The following is a 17,345-nucleotide window of genomic DNA, read 5'->3' as shown; positions in this document are numbered from 1 at the left end:
ACTTCTGATTTGATTTCTTTCTCAGTTTCATGGATCATGGGTTTAGGTTATTTTAAGAACCGCTGTTAAAGAAGAAAAGGCAAGGTATCCAATATAATAACACTAGTGACAAGACAGAATGGGTCTGTGAAAATTTCTACTTGCCCTTCCTCCTTCTCTTTGTCCCATGCATTCCCTCTTCCTTTCTCAAACACAATCTGTGGAGCACGAGGTCACAGAGTAGGTTCTGAAGACAAGGAGATAAGCAAGAACAAGACCTTCTCCTAGTTCACAGCCCAAGTGGCAGAGGGGATAGCGTAGAAGGACCCAGTTGCAGACCAGAGCTCTGGTCATAACTGCAGAATAACACTGAGCATGTCCTTCTCCTTGCTTTACCCCAGCACTCCCCCTGTGATTACTGTTATTTTCAGAGTCAGTGACACCAAGAAAGGGTGAGACCTTGATGAAAAGAGGAGGTTCCAGCAAGAAAGCAGGGATTGGAACAGCAGGATTATAGCCAATTCTGAATTTTAGGATTCTTCTGTATTCATTCCTTTTTGGCATTATTTGTTTTTAATAGACTTTCTCTTACACACAAAATCTCATGTTAGAAACATTATTTAGAAAAATAACTGCTCATATCGACTAAGTTCCTGCTTGGTTGCTAGGCCCTGCACAGAGTACTGTCTGTGAATTACGCATCTCATTGCTGCTGAGACTGAAGGATAGGGTTACTAAGGTGGTAGAGCAAGTAAATGGCAAACCGGGATTTTAATCAGGGTGTGTTAATGTTAGAGTACAACATTTAACTCCTAACCTATTCTGTTAAGAAAAACAGGGTCACTAAATCCCATTGTGAAGTAATTTTGGTTAGTATGTTTTTTGCTTTCTAACATTTATAACTCTTATTTTGACACCAGTTATGTTGGGTTCCACTTCCATGTTGACATTCAGTACCACTGGCAATAGCACATTACCTTGCCTGGTGTCAGATTTTAAAGTTTACATTTCAAAGCATAGATGCTTAATTTTATCCAAGTCTTTCTTTGATAAATTCATTAGGATTCTTTTGCCCTGCAAATGTAGTTAACAATATCAAGAAATTTGTGGACATTGAAGCTTCTGTGCATTTTATTCAAGGTGATGTGAGAATGAATGGCTGATGTACCGTCCTTCCTTCTTGGATTATACATTATTGCGAGGGAGGTCCATATCTCCCCTGGTAGCAGGAGAAATAGATAAGGCATGAGAAAAGAAATATAACACTTAGCCCTATGATTAGTACTACCAAGGGAATAGATAATGTCTGCGACAGAGGATAGCAGGGAAGAGGTTTTGCTACATTTATAATGTAATCACTGGAGGACTTGTGAGAAGGTGATATTTAAGCTGACTTCTAGAAACCAAGAAAGAATGGATCAGGTGAAACACTGAGACAGTTGAAATCCAGGAATCTGACAGGTGCAAATAGGCTGATTACAAATTTTAGAAATCATCATAAGATGCTAGAGAGGCAGAGTTCTGATCATGACCTAGTAGGCAATGGCAAGTTTTTCATGATACATACAACAGATAACCTCTGAAGCATTTTAAGCAAAGGAAGGGTAGGAAATAATTAATGTCTTTAAAACATTTATTTGGTTACTGTGTGAAATCAGCACTTCTTCTGATAAAGGATGGATATCTAGAATATATAAAGAACCCCTACAACTCAACCACTAAAAAACAGCCTAAGTCAAAAATGGACAAAGAATTTGAACAGACATTTCTCCAAAGAAGATACACAAATGACCAATAAATATAAAAAGATGCTTTAAACATCACTAATGCTTAAAGAAATGTAAATCAAAACTACAATGAAATACCACTTCAAACCTATTAGGCTGGCTAGTGTTGGTGAGAATGTGGAGAATTTGAACCTTTATTCATTGCTAGTGGGGATATAAAATGGTGTAACTGCTATGAAAAAACAGTATGATACTTATTAAAAATTAAAAATAGAATTAATATATGATCTAACAATTCCATTTCTGAGTATATATATTCAAAGGAATTACAAAAAGGTACTTGGGATATTTGGGCACCCATATTCATAACAGCATTATTTAAAATAGCCAAAATGTGAAAGCAAGACAAATCTCCAGCCACAGATATATGGATAAGCAAAATGTTGTCTATACACACAGTAGAATATTATTTAGCCTTAAAAAGGAAGGAAATTTTGACATATGCTATAACATGAATGAGCCTTGAAGGCATCAGGCTAACTTTATGTTAAGTGCAATAAATCAGTCACAAAAGGAAAAATATTATATGATTCCATTTATATGAGGTAGCTAGAGTAGTGAAATTCATAGAGACATAAAGTAGAATAATGGTTACCAGGGTGAGAGAGAGAAGGGAACGGGAAGCTAGTGTTTAATGGGTCTAAAGTGTCAGTTTGGGGAAAATGAAAATGTTCTGAAGATGGATGGTGGTGATGGTTGCACAAAAATGTGAATATATTTAATACTTCTAAACTTTACACTTTAAAAAAAAGGTTAAAATGGTAAATTTTATGTTATATATATTTTACCACAATAAAAATAATGGGACTTCTGCTTCTGATTATGACAGATGAAATGGTATTAGATTATCTCTTTTGCCACAAACGTAAAACTGGATAAAATATATGAAGTAATTTTTCTTCCTGGAAAAGAAGGAATATTCATTAGGCAAACCCCATTGTGGCTTCAGGTCTCTTCTGGGGGATAACTTCTTAATGGCAGTGCAGTGAGCTACAGCCCAAGTAGGGAACAGCACTTCCACTGATCAGAGAAGGCAAATATTAAGGTTGGAGGAAGTTCAAAGTTTTGGAATTTGAAAGGCAGGCATTAGAGGGTGGAACCAGAGCAGGTTTCCTCATGAGTTCCCATGAATCCTTGGTGAAGAGCTATGGTTTTGTAAGTGCTACGTGAAACTTAGGGGATGTAGCTGCTACAAGGTGGAGGGAGAATGGACCAGACACTGGAGTTCAAGCAGTGCTCAGGGATGCTGGAGGCATCCATCAGAGACACCAGAAAGGCCTTGTCTCCCAAGGAAGGATTGCCCTCTAAAGCAAGACCTACTTTAGATCACTCTAACAAAGTCCAAAAGCAAACTCTAATGAGATTCTGAGAAGAGACAGAGTTTGGAGGTTGAGACTTGCCAAAATTAGAGAGGCTAGGAAAACAGATTTGGCTCTCAACAGATCTTCCATAATAAAATGTAAAACAAACCTACTCAATCCCAAGGTGAGCAGCCAAAAGTCAGACTACATACTAGGACACTCTTCAGAGGAAAATAACAGAATCCAAAGTCCATACAACTTAAAATAGCCACATCTAGACTACAGTAACAAAAATGCTGACTGCAGAAAAGAACCAAGAAAGTATGACACAGAGTTAGGGGGAATAGTCGATAGAGGCTGACCACAAGGTGGCCATTAACATGGATTTAGCAGCAAACAATCAAAGCTTAAAGCAGCTACTATGAAAGTGTTCAAAAAACTAATGAAAATATTTCCAAAGAATTTAAAGAAATTACTTATTGAGTGAGGATATCAGGGATCTCCATAGAAAAATGGAAACTATAAAAATTAATCAAATACAAATTTGGGCATTGACTAAGATGAAAAATTCATTGAATGGTTCTATTTGCCAATTAGAGATAAGGCAGGGGGTAGGGCAGGAAGAGACAGTGACCTGGATTACAGATCCAAAGAAATAATCTAATCAGAAGAAGAGATAAAGTTTAGAAAAAATTCAACAGAAACTTAAGGATATGTGGGTCAGTATCATATTGTCTAGCGCATACATAAGTAGGATTTCCAGAAGGAGAAGAGAATAATATAATACAGAAAAAAAAAAACACTTGAAATACAATAACTGAAAGGTTATAAAATGTGATGAAAAACATCGACTTATAAGAAGCTCAGTGATCTGTAAGTAGGATAAATACAAAGAAATGTGCATATCTTAGTCAAATTGCTGAAAACCAAAGAGAAAGAAAATCTTGAAAGCACTCAGTGCTAAAAAGTCTTGTTCTATAGATGAGAAAAAGATGAGTCTATTAACTTCTGTGAGGAACAGAGGCCAGAATACAGGGGAATGTCGTCTTTAAAGCACGGGGGAGAAGGGTGGTTCGAGCCAGTCTTCCAAGCATTCTATATAAACTGAAACATCTTTCAAAAATGAGGGTTTAAAAAAGAAATCCTCTGATAAGCAAAAGGTGAGAGAATTTGTGACCAGCCAACCAGCAATAGAAGAAATTCTAAATAAGATCCCTAAAGCCAGAAGGAAATGATATCAGAGAGAAACCCAGATATCTAGGAAGTAAAAAAGGCAACAGAAATTGAAAATAAGCAGATAAACACAAAAGAATGTGCATTTTTTCTACTTATAACAACTATATATATATTAACTGTTTAAAATGAAAATAGTGACATCAAAAGGAGGAACTTACCCTGTCTATAGAGATAAACAAGCACAGTAGCACTTAAGTAAGGATTGTGTACATAAAATTACACTTTCCTTTAGTTATTCCATTTGAAAGGTGATAAGTAGGAGGTGTGAAAAGTAATGTGAAAAGTTGTAACATGAGAAATGGAAAGCCTCAGGTGTGAAGTGGCACAATATTTATTTAACTAGATATTGAAAGTGAAAAATACATGCTGTTAGCCCCACGGCCACTATTGGAAGATAACAAAAGAGATATGGCTAAGAAGTTAAGAGAAAATAAAACAGATTATTATATGGGACGAATCTCCCCCACTCCTCCCATAAGGAGAGAACAAAAGAACAATAAAACAAAAACAGTAGCTACAAGTGACAAACGGAGAGGAAGACTATGGGCTTTAACCAACCACAGGAATAGTCATAAGGAATGTAATTGGACCCAGCGCGCAAAGTCACAGCTTCTCAGAATTGGGGGGCGGGGGGAGAAGAAAAGCAAGATCCAACTCTACTCTCTACAAGAGAAATGGATACCAGACCCACGTGGCTCACCCATGAATTCTATTGAACTTTCAAAGAAGAAAGAATCCCAGTCGTATGCAACTCTTACACAATGCCTGTGTCATGTTATGAATTCAGCATTGTCCTGATTCCAAAATGAAGCACATATATTATTCAGAATGAAAACTAAGATGAATATCCCTCCTGAACCTATATATGAAACCCTTAAAATATCAGCCAATTGTATCCATAGGTGGGCCTGGTTCCTCATTCCCAACATTTTCTCCTTTAGCCCGTAGTTGAATGTGTCAGAATGTTGTTTGTTTTATTGATATTTACAAAAACTTGTAAAAGTGTTCATTTTAATTTGGATTTTGTTTTTAATATAATTTCAGGTTTTACACTGTATTTAAGCTCTGTGTATGTCTAGAGTGTAAGATTATGTTTTACGTTGTTTCCAATACCCTACCATCATTTAAAAAGATTGTGGAGTACAAAGTATATACTGTTATGCCCCAATAATGGGTCCGTGATTAAAGGAGCGAGACACACAAAGCGAAGGTCAAGCAAAGCTTTTTTTCGCACCAAGCATCAAGAATCTAACCGAACGTTCGGGGACGCACCTCTTACAAGAGAGGGCGACCCTTCTCCGTTTCCCAGACTAGCTTTTAAGGGCAAAGGCCATCGGCCGGGCCTGGCCACGCACAGGTGACCAATGAGATTGTAACACACACAGGAAACTCCACAGTGATGCTAGGTGACCAATTGAGTTACAATTTACCCTAGTAGACATTTGATTTGGCCTATCACACCTTGGTTAGGATTGGAGCCCAAAAGGTTCCCAAAGGGCAGGGCCCGTACTCCTTGGTAACCAGGGAGACCGTATGCATCCCCCCACTGATCGGATGTCTCCACCTGGCCTGACCCACCCTTGTATCTGGGCTTTGTTACCTGGAGCTGGTTTCTGGGACTTGTTTTAAGTGAATCCCCTGGGGGAAGGGGAGCAGGGACAGTTTAACTTTAATGAAAGCCTCTTGCTAAGTAGGTCCTTATATATATGTCTAGCAAATCGGTTTTATTTACTGTACTATCCCGTTCCCTTAAAATCCATTGTTCTTGTCTATTTGATGTGTTAAAGATTTAGAGAATTGGCTTGGTTTCCTAACTTGATTATGACTCCATTAATTTCCCCTCATATTTCGGCAGTTGTTATAGTCCTATTAATGCAGTGTTATTCAACATACACACTTTGTGATATGTCCATTGAGAGCAATTATCATTATCAATAATGCTATTAATACTAAATATACATCCCACTTATCTTTAAATATCCAGTTCAGGAAGTGCCTCCTCTCAGAAGCCTTGCCCTGGCCCCCCAGGCTGCCTTTTCCTACATCGCTCAGCCCCCCGTGCTGAATTCTTTTTGTTGTTGTTGTTGTTGTTTTATTGAAGTTGAGTTGGCGTGCTCTGTGACATTACTCTCAAGTGTACAACAGTGATTTGGTAAGTCCAGCTGTGCTTAATTCTTCGGTTGTACTCACAGTCCTTTATTAATAAGCTGCATTGTGTGACATTCTTCCTCCTTAGGTTGTGAGTTCCGTGAGAATGTAGTTTATTTTCTTTTAAATCCCAGTTCTTAGCAGAGTTCCTGAATTGGGGGTGGAGCTGGGTAAAATCTGTTGAATTGCACTGAAAGAAAGGTGACAAAAAACAATAGCATTTAGAAATAGTCATCACAGGCCTTAGAGGGGGTGCTGTGTATGTCAGACAATGTGAAGAATTTGAAAACAAAGAGAAAAGCAGAAGGAAAACTGCATGGAGCTGAGAAGCCCCTGTGCCCACCCTGTCCCATATCACGGCCAGCACCATCCCAAATCCCTGTGTTTGTGGGCTCCTCCTTGCCCAGCGTCAGTCTCCTCCTGCATGCTCCTCCCTCCCCTTTCACCCAGGAGAGCAGCAGGTCAGATGGCATGCAATTTGTGCCGCAAGTCTCCTGGATTTAAAAAAAAAAAAAAAAAAAAAAATCCACAAAGACAGTGTTTTGACAGCTCTGTGGTATGAAATCATTCCTTACAAGCCACCTCTTTCGGGGCTTCTGCCTTACACGGGAAGTGGATACAAGGCAGTAGCCGGGACGACACTCTGTGAAGACGGGGACAGGCAGTGGGAGAAGCGAACATTCTTGCTTCAGTGTCAGATACCTCGCACACCCGGCTCAGAGAGCATTCTTGGATGAAGCCAGTGACAAGCCTGGGATTGGAGAGCAGCAACATGACACCTTACGCCCCAGTGTTCCACCTGCTTCCGACCTGTGTGCTCCTAGGATCTCCTGAGCTTTAGCTTCCCCTGTAGTCAGCCTAAAGACATAGGAGTCCCAAACCGCTTCTCCGGGCCTAACCTTTCCTTCTCAAGTTCATCCTTTCCCAGGAGGGGTAGGGATCTGACCAAGAGGACCACATTCAATTCATAAAAAGAGGATTGGGTGCTTTTCAGTTTCACCTCCGCACCTGCTCTTCCCTGATCTGGAATGCTCATTGCCCTCACCCTCTCCATACATCCCGCAGGGTCAGCTCCTCTATGAAGACCTTTTTTTTTTTTTCCCCCTAGCGAGTGTTGATAATGTCCTCCTGAGTGCTTCTCCCGTAGCTTGGTCATCTAGCTATCATAATAAAATTCTAAGAGACTGACAGTAGTGAACATTTTTGCTAAGAAATCTTTTTTCTCAGCCTGTGGGATTCTTATAGACAGCAAGATTTTATTCTTTTTTTTTCTTTTTTTTTTTTTTTTTTGCATCCTCAGTACCTAATACTTTGTACATGTTGACATACAATGAAAGCTGTGAATGTATTGGACTTGAGGGCATAGATGCATTAACTCACTGATAATTGTAGTAAGGGATGCTTTAGTACAGAGGACTAGTCTTTCTGGATACGTATCTGATATTTGTGATTCCCAAGATCTTGCCCATGTAAGTTCCCTTTGTCTAAAAAGCCCCCACTCCTCACTCATGTTTCAAGGACTGATAAGGATCATGTACACTTGCCTGGAAGAAATTCCAGCTCACCTTAACCACTAAAGAAACATTGTCTACAGGCTCTGGATCTCAACAGAGATGGAGTCATGTTTCTGTTCTGATATTAGTAAAACCTTGGTTTTGGTCAGGTTATAATTTTTTTTTTTGAGCCGATTTATTCATCTGGTAAAATACAGAGATTAACTTCTACTTGTGGTATAACAAACTGCCTGTGAAGTTTTTATTCTAATAATTTTTGTATGAAATCTAGCCTATGACTTATGACTTATGACTTATGGCATTCCTGACCTCCCCAGAGTATGGGAGAGATCAAATGAGAGGACGGAGTGCACTGATCAGGATGGCTCTGCAAGGTCATGCTGTGAATCTCCCTTTGCTTTAAGCACGTCAACGATGGATGAGCTGTGTTGTCCGAATGAGAGCAAACTCTTGGGAGCCCAGAGCATAACCAAAGCCTTCTGTGGTGAAGTCACAGGCCTGCTGAGCCCAAGTCAGGAAGCAGGCAGAAGCAGCCTGGAGTGGGGTGGGACATGGGTGGGGTAAGGGGAACCAAACACACTCCATGTGGGTAGGGTTCCCAAGCCAGCACATTGCATGAAACAAGGGTAATGGCAGCGTTCTTGGACCTAGGAAAGAAGGCTGGAAGGATGCCATGGACCCTGTCCTGGGGTGTGGCTTATATAAGTGGTGCATGCCCCAGCTGAAGAAAGATTTTGAAGTTTCCTTAGGAGCCCAGCTCCCTGCTAACACAGTTTCAGGATCTGCTAGGTGATATTTGCAACATCAGTCCAGGATGGAGCCCCGAGCCACCCAATGTAAGATGTGCTTAAGGACTGGATGACACAGGAGGACATAACAGATATAACTGCGAAGCCCCTAGATTGCAAAAGGGGTAACTATAGAGAGAAGACAAATAAATTGCCAAAGAAAAAAGTCTCTCCAGATGAGTCTGCAAAGCAATACCAGATAGCCTAAAATGTACTACAAGCTCACAAAATAGTACCATATCTCCATCCCTGCCGTGACCCTATCATTTTCTACTTTCCTTATATACCTTTAAGTACTCCTGTTTTCCTTCTAGACAGTGTGCTTCTCGAGGACAGTGACGTTTTCTAAGTCCCCCCTCCTCCCTGCAGGGTACAGGACAAACAGTGGGAGCTTAAGAACTCTTTGCTTTTGGCAGAACTCTGTGTATACCAAACACTGTGACTTTGTAGCAGAATCACTGGGAAGAGCTCAGTGGGTGTGATCAATGTCTTTGTGAAAGGGAGCTTCAGACACTTTCTTTTCCTTGGACCATTTCTGAAGACTGGGTAGTTGCTCTGGGGAGCTTTTCCTATTTCTTAGCACTAATAACATTCTCTACAGCATAGCCTCAGTGCACAGCATTCTTCTGGTCATGGATGTAGCCTCCATCACAGAGCAGAAAAGTCCCAGGCCAACCGCTTCCCCCATTCAAGGCTCATCAAGTGTATTTCATCTTTCTGGCTGGCCAGTACTGTTTAGTGTTATTCTCCCTGCTGACTTTTCAGATCTTTCTTTTCTTCTCCCATCTATTTTGCTTGCATGGGCTGGCACCTGCCTGCGCTAAAGTTGAGGAAGGCAGTTGCCTCCAAAACAGTAGGATAGTTTCCTTTGTTTTTGTCCCCCCCCCCCAAGTGTTTGATTTGATATTTTCTGTGAATTTTATATCCTTTGGTAGCACTCTATTGGTGCATACCCTGGGGCTACAATTTATCTTCAAATGAAACTAATTTTGCCTCTGAAATTCTCTCCATTAACTGTTGCTGTTTTGATCCCTGTCTATGAGCTCCTGTCCATGCAACTGTTCCAGTCCTGGTCACCTCTAGTTCCCCATCACTTCCATTCTGTTTTTCTCTCTCTCTGAAGGGCTTGGTTTCCAGAACTCTGTGTCTTGTGAAGGCGGTCCTTTTCTATTAAACCACCTCTTGCTTTTATCTAAGTCTTGGCCAGTAGCCACACACTATTTACATCTTCCTTTGAACTCGTAATGTCATCTGAGTACAAATAAGTCAAAATCCAGGCAAGGAAGGCAAGTTACTACAAAATGGTGGTTTTTAGACTCCAGTCTAAAAACTCCAAAGTTTTAGACTCTAAATTTGAATTTTCTCCTTCCCACTACGATGACTCCTCTCTCTGACCCCGGTACACTGTGGCCAGCCTTCTCTGCTTTACTGTGTCAGGCCAGTCCATTGTGCTTAGAATGCATCATCATTTTTTGAAAGAAGGATCTAAATCTTCTGTCTGGGTTGACATACTCACTCAGGGCTCCATTGCTTGGCCGTCTGCTCCTGCCCTGACAAACTCATTAAAATTATAATCCTGGCTTTTTCTCCTCAATCCTCACCCTACTGTTGAAAACATGATTCCTCTCTGTCCATAGCTTTGCTTCTTCTAACCCTGCTTCCATGCCCTCCTCACATGGCTTCCTTTCTGGACTCTGGTCTGAAAGTCAGCAGATGTTAGACTAACACAAGTCTGCTTTTCCGCTCCTCAGCCTTCACTCTTAACTTCTGTCTTTATTTAACTTGCATACAGCAGCGACTTCTTGAGACAAAAGGGAAAACAACAGTGCCCAGCTATACCCAGTCAGAGGCTAACATCTCCGGCTATATGCTGTCTTCCCTATTACTTTTTGATGTGGATTTTATATGGTCTATTGATCCATAATGTGAAGTGTAAATGTGAGCACCGGTTAACATACCTCAAAATAATAGGGGAAGACAAAAAATAAAGGAATTGATTGATGTGTAATTTTATACTTAAAAACAGGCATAGCTGCTATAGTCTTATTGCTGTACTAAGTCATGGGCTAGTGTGTCTTCCCTACAACACGTTTCATATTCCTTTTGCTCTTAGCCAGCATCTTGGCTGGTTGGGCTTCTTGAACTGGTGGAATAATGCAAACCTTCATTCAGGAAAGATCTCAGTTCTTAGTAGCCCTGCTTCTGTTGGCTTCTTTTTGCCTTGTGCTAAATTTTCCTCTTGGATATGGCTGCTGTGTTAAACATAGTCCTTTCTGCCCTTACGTGGGTGTGTGTATGTGTGGATTTGATTTGATTTGTAATAAATTTCAAAGGGTTTTTTGCACCTCTGCTTATAAAAAAATACATAATTTTATTTTTCATAATGTTCTTATCAGTTTTTGGGTCAAAGTTATGATAGACTCATCTAAATGGTTAGGAAACTTTTCTTGGTTTTGTATGCTCTGAAACGACTTGTATAAAATTGGTATTTTTTGTCATATCCATCATAGTATTGAGCCCATCCCATGAATTTAAAAAATTCTGTTATTGCATTATTCAGATCTACCATTCTCTTTTGTTTCTTTTTTTATAATTTTTTGCTGATATTTTTCTATCACTTATTTCAAAAGAGTTATTACTTGTTGAAGCAGTTTTATGATGGCTCACTTAAAATCCTTGTCACAAAATTCCAACATCTGATTCATTTCAATGTTGTTATGAGTTGATTATCTTTTTCTTTCAAACTTCTTGATTCTTGGTATGAATGGGTGATCTTTAAATTTTATTCTGGCATTTTTATTATCATGTTATGATACTCAGGATCCTATCCTGTTTTTTTTTTTAAAGATTTTATTTATTTATTTGACAGACAAAAATCACAAGTAGGCAGAGAAGCAGGCAGAGGGAGAGGAGTAAACAGGTTCTCTACTGGAGAGCCCAATGCAGGGCTTGATCCCAGGACCCGAGGATCATGACCTGAGCTGAACACAGAGGTCTGAGCCACCTAGGAGCCCCTGGAAATCTGTTATTTTAGTAAGCAGTCCCCTGTTTATGTTTCACATGCAGTTTTTGGACAACTTTGGTGGCTTTAGTTTCAAAGACAATTTAGGGACGCCTGGGTGGCTCAGTTGGTTGGGCAGCTGCCTTCGGCTCAGGTCATGATCCCAGCGTCCTGGGATCGAGTCCCACATCAGCCTCCTTGCTCGGCAGGGAGCCTGCTTCTCCCTCTGCCTCTGTCTGCCTGTGCTCGCTCTCTCCCCCTCTCTCTCTCTGATAAATAAATAAAATCTTTAAAACAAACAAACAAACAAACAAACAAAGACAATTTAATTTGCAGAGCCATTTTGGTTTACTTGGTTTATCATGTTTGGTGGGATTTCACTGGTCTCTGCTGATACTGCTTGAGGAGGAATGCAGGAACACCTGGAGCCTCTAGATGAGCAAAGGAACCTACAGCCCGTGGAAATGAAGAGTGCTTCCCAGGCTAGACCTCTTGGTATGGCAAGATATCCTTTGGCACAAATTTACCTGGTGTTGTGAGAGGAAATTTCACTCAGTCGGATGGAAAAATGATCCTACCTGGACTATCTGTTGCTAAGTTGGAGGTTAGAAAGTGCTGGGCCTGAATTGGTTTCTTTTGTTGGATGGGCTGAGGGGACCTAAGACTACTTGGCCTTACCTTCTTCTCTAGTTCCAGATTCCCTAACCAATTTGCCTTTCTCTTTCTACCTTTCAGAGTTCCTGATTGGGTCTTGTATTATTTCTATGGGTTATGATGTTTCATAGTGAGAAGAATCAGAGAGAAACTAGCTTATGACATCTTCTTTGAATAAGAAGTTCTCAGGAGAAGAAATTTTCAGAACAAAGGTGTCTGTTGTGTCACATCGTAACTAAATTAATATCTTTTTAATCTCTCCATTTCCATCAACAACCAGTTTTCATAAAATCTATCATACACTCAAACATACACAATTGTCAGTAAAATCCACACCTAAGAAAGAACATGTGTGTTTGTGTGTATATGGGAGAGTAAGAGTGAGTGATTAAGTGTGCAAGAGAGAATAATAAAAGAGATAGATTTTTTTTTTTTTTTTTAATTTGAGAGTGAGAGAGACCATGAGCCAGGGAGAGAGGTAGAAGGAGAGAAAGGATCAGGCTCCCCACTTTGCAGGGAGCCTGAGGACATGGGGATCATGACCTGAGCCAAAGGTAGATGCCTAACTCATGAAGCCACACAGGCATTCATTCCTAAGAGAATGCTTTTCACAGCAATATGCTATAGAACCAGAACGAACAATTATAGAAGACAGCATTAATCCAGAAACTATTGAACTCCAGCATTAGCTGAAATCAGAGGAAAGGCCATCATCAGAACCTCAGTCTCTTGTATATTTAAAAACAATCTCTGAGAAAATGAACAGTTCACCAAATATGGAATGGAGATTCTAGATGATCTTAATAAGGTATTAAAAAGTCAGAAGATGTCAGTTGATGTGTGAGTTAATGTGATTTTCCTTATCATGGAGTCAGGATTTTGCTGTTTCTAATTGCAAAATTGCTAACATGTTTGGAAATAAGTTGGACATGTAGGTAAAGTTGCCCTGGATTTGTTATAATCATCTGCGTTTGTGATGTCTACATTTGGTTGCAAAGTAGCGAACCAATGTAAATTGTCCCTTTGATACCATGAGCTGTCAAGAAAATAAAACCTATGCTCACTTGTCTATTAATAACCCAGGCACATGAATTTTGAGTAGGAACAAGCATTTCTACCAGAGTGTTCAACATCTGGTTGGTGGCTTGTTCTATGGGGGTGGTTGGAATTACTTTCAGAAGGGTGCAAAGAGAGAAGAGATGAAACACAAAAGTAGTCTCAGGAGACCAGCACATCTAAGGAGCAAGCAAGCGCAAAGATTTGAGGATGCAGACTAAGAACAGAAAAAAAAAAAAAAAAATCAACAACAATAAAATGGTACTTTGTTTATCATACTACTCAAGGGAGAGAGAAATGGTAAGAAGGTCAAGGACTTGCTTTCATAGCAGTCTGAGATGGCCTTGGGGAGGCCAGTGTCAGTGAGTGGTGGGAATGAAAGACAGATTGTAGTGGTTGAGCAGGGATCATGACACAAAGAAGCTTGCTCTTTAAGGACAGATAGGATCTCTTGCTGAATTTTGCATTCTCAATAATTTCCTGTGGAGAATTGGCATATGGCGGATGTTTAATAATATTCTCATTGGCTCCTCAGCGACTGGGTTTCTTTCTCTTTTCTAGGGAACTGATCTGTGCACTCCTAGGACTGGCTAGGTTTCCTGCAGCAAGACTTGTGACAACATCTCCTAATGGTGCTTGACGTGCACCATTGTGAGCTCTTGGTATTCTGCCATAAGCCTGAGCTCTGCTGTGGTTGATTTCAACCCACTCACGAGTCCAGGCTTGATGCTTATTATCCCACAGAGGCTAGAGAGACATTGCAACACACCCAAGGTTTTGCTTAGATAATTTCACAGAGTGATGACAAGTCATCAATTATAAGTACAAATGTTAGAATAAGGGAAACACACTGTTTAACAGCTATAGGTTTAAGAGACAGTGTTGTCAATCATGGCTCTTACTGGGCAAAGACATTTTTAATTAGCTGGTTTGGGAAAATAATAAAATATAAGACATTGTTCTAAAACTGACAAATGAGAATTGGATGCTATCCGAGTTATACTTTTACCCTCTGTGATGCTGACCACCTGATCAGCACATCTTTGCCACAATTTTTCATCTCAGGGCTCTGTCTCTTCTTTAGCCATGACTGACTGCCACATAGCCTTACCATTCAGTCTCTCCCATCAACTGCAGATAGGTTGTGGTTTCCCTTGATCTTTTCCTCTGGCTCCTCTTTCCTGTGTCCCTTTGAGTCTTAGGAGTGTGAAATAAAGAATTGCACCAGAGTAAGCGTTATGTTCCTCGTCTTTCCAAGGAAAAGAGTCTAAAATGCATTGCCTTTCCGCTATATGCCAAGCACTTCCACATATTTTATCTAATTTAATCTTCACCACAACTCAATGAAGTACACTTTATCCCACTTTTGAGATAAAGAAATTGAGTCTCAGGTAAGTGATTTGCTTATCCTGACATATCCATTTTACAATAAAACCATCATTTATAACCAAGTCTGTCTTATCCAGTGCATTCCATACAGCATATTAAATCCACGTGATAACGCAGTACCCTGTACCACTTGCTATACCCTTTGCCTGAATGCTCTTCTCCTGTGGCTGGATTCTTCCTTTCATTTAGACATAAGCTTAAAAATCATCTCCTCGTAGAGCCTCTTAGGACCACTCTAGGGCTCCACTACTTTCTGTTACTAGTACTTGACAGTTTGATTTTTTATTTTGGGTCTTTATCATGTCTCTTCTCCTTTTAGGATGAAAATTAACTCGTCAACAACATACCTAGTCTCTATAACAATGTCTGGCCCATCCTAGCCATTCAGTAATTTCTTGGTTAATGAATGAATACGTAAATGAATTATGGGTTAAAAAATGATAGAATAAATGAATGAGTAGAAATTTTTCTTTTCCATAAACTATACATTTTAAGTTTTACCCAATAATATGAATTATAAATCAATAGTTCTGGGGGGGGATGAAACATTCTTTTCAAAGTGAAGGAAGTTTAGTTGATTTAGAAAATATACAGGTTTGGTGAATAATGGCCAATAGAAAAAAATGAGCACTGAAGGGGACATAATAGGAACTGGGTTCTTTTGCTAATTTAGCAATGTCTGGCTACATGATTCAAAGAAGTAACTTCTGTGGCATCAAATTTTCCATTCTTTCTTGGTTTTAAAATCTAAAAGTATATGTAAATATTTGCCTAGTTTTCTTTTTTTAAAGATTTTATTTATTTATTTGACAGAGAGAGATCACAAGTAGGCAGAGATACAGGCAGAGAGAGGAGGAAGCAGGCTCCCTGCTGAGCAGAGAGCCCGATGCGGGACTCGATCCCAGGACCCTGAGATCATGACCTGAGCCGAAGGCAGCGGCTTAACCCACTGAGCCACCCAGGTGCCCTCTTTTTTTTTTTTTTTTAAGATTTTATTTATTTATTTGACAGATAGAGATCACAAGTAGGCAGAGAGGCAGGCAGAGAGAGAGGAGGAAGCAGGCTCCCTGATGAGCAGAGAGCCTGATGCAGGGCTCCATTCCAGGTCACTGGGATCATGACCTGAGCCGAAGGCAGAGACTTTAACCCACTGAGCCACCCAGGCGCCCCTTTGCCTAGTTTTCTAAGGCAAAGCCCCAGTTGGCATGCAGGGACTTCAGCACTTGGAATGTATTTCTTGAAAAGAGTCATTGCTTATGAATGCAGAACACGAAAAAGTGCGTATTGATTTAGATACCTGGGTGTGTGGGCATATTAGTTTCCTGTTGTAATTGTAATAAATTATCATAAACTTATTGACTTAAAATAGTACATGTGTTTTCTCTTACATTTCTAGAGGTTAATATTCTAAAATGAGTCATTTTCTATGTAAGATAACATCTTTATAGGTTTAGGAATTTGTATGAGGGCAGATTTGAGAGTCTGCCTCTTGAAATTTGAGTCTTCTTAGCATGGCCTGCAAAGCTGTATAGGACCTGGCCTTCATGTTACCTACTTTATTTTGTATTGTCTCCCCCTTCATGCACTATATTTGCTACCTTACTTTTTTCAGTGCCCCCTCCCATGGTCTTTTCCAACATGGAAGATTTGTTCACACTCTTCCCCATTCTTGCGCTTTCCCCCCCATTCTACCTGTCTGCTTATTCCCTTAAATATCTCATTCTCTTGTTTGTTCCCATTATTGTCATCATATCTTAGAATTATTTTATGTCTTCTGCTTTGCTGTTTTCTTTTTCATTTTTTGATCTCCCAATAGAAAACAGCCACAAAAAAAAACCGTTTGCTTTTTTCTTTTGCTCAAGCCACCTCCAGTGCCCTGAATAGCGCTTAGTACAGATCATGTAATCAACAGATATCTGTTAAATAATGAACCAACAAATAGCTTGAAGTCTTTATAAAGACTTTATGCTTTGTTTTAATAGTGAGGAAGATTTTACAGGGAGTAAGATTGAAATAAATTTGACATGATCTTTTTACATTTTGAAAATATTATTTTGATTGACGTATGGAGAAGGGTTCCAAGAAAAGCAAGAATGGGTGCACGAAGGCCAGTCCACATAAGAACTGATGTTCACTTGACTTAAGTATATAACAGTGAAGAGGGAGGGAAAACTTGATGTCAGAGGGAAACACATGTAAAGAATAACAATTAGTCATCTTCTTTATACAACTGAATGTTGATGCTGTTTCCTGAGTTAGGCAACACTGGAAGAGATTGCTTATTGGCAGGGAAGACTGAGTTTAAACTTGAAGATACTGAGTCTGAGAAATCTCAGGGACATCCAAGTGGAAAAATCAAAGAGGGGATTGTTATACCTTAGGTGACCACATGTTCAGGTTTTCAGGACAGAACATAGAGTGAGCCTAGAGTGAACAAGAAAAAGATCAAGTACCAAGGCTTTGAAGATTCCAGTGATGGCACTGAAAATATT

The 17,345-nt window shown here is 39.8% G+C and overlaps 1 long non-coding RNA gene across 1 annotated transcript in view; it reads left to right on the top strand.

Annotated features, from left to right (window-relative positions):
• The window catches only part of LOC116573295, a 64,114-nt gene extending 51,416 nt beyond the window's left edge, over positions 1-12,698 (top strand). The window contains exon 3 of the long non-coding RNA XR_004278690.1: positions 12,490-12,698. This is a non-coding gene — a long non-coding RNA (uncharacterized LOC116573295). The remainder of the gene's footprint in view (positions 1-12,489) is intronic.
• Positions 12,699-17,345: the final 4,647 nt, after the last annotated feature.

The sequence above is a fragment of the Mustela erminea genome, chromosome 14 (genome assembly GCF_009829155.1).
Source record: "Mustela erminea isolate mMusErm1 chromosome 14, mMusErm1.Pri, whole genome shotgun sequence".
Lineage (NCBI taxonomy): Eukaryota > Metazoa > Chordata > Mammalia > Carnivora > Mustelidae > Mustela > Mustela erminea.
Note: the sequence above shows the minus strand (reverse complement) of the source record. Positions and strands in the feature narration are given on the sequence as shown.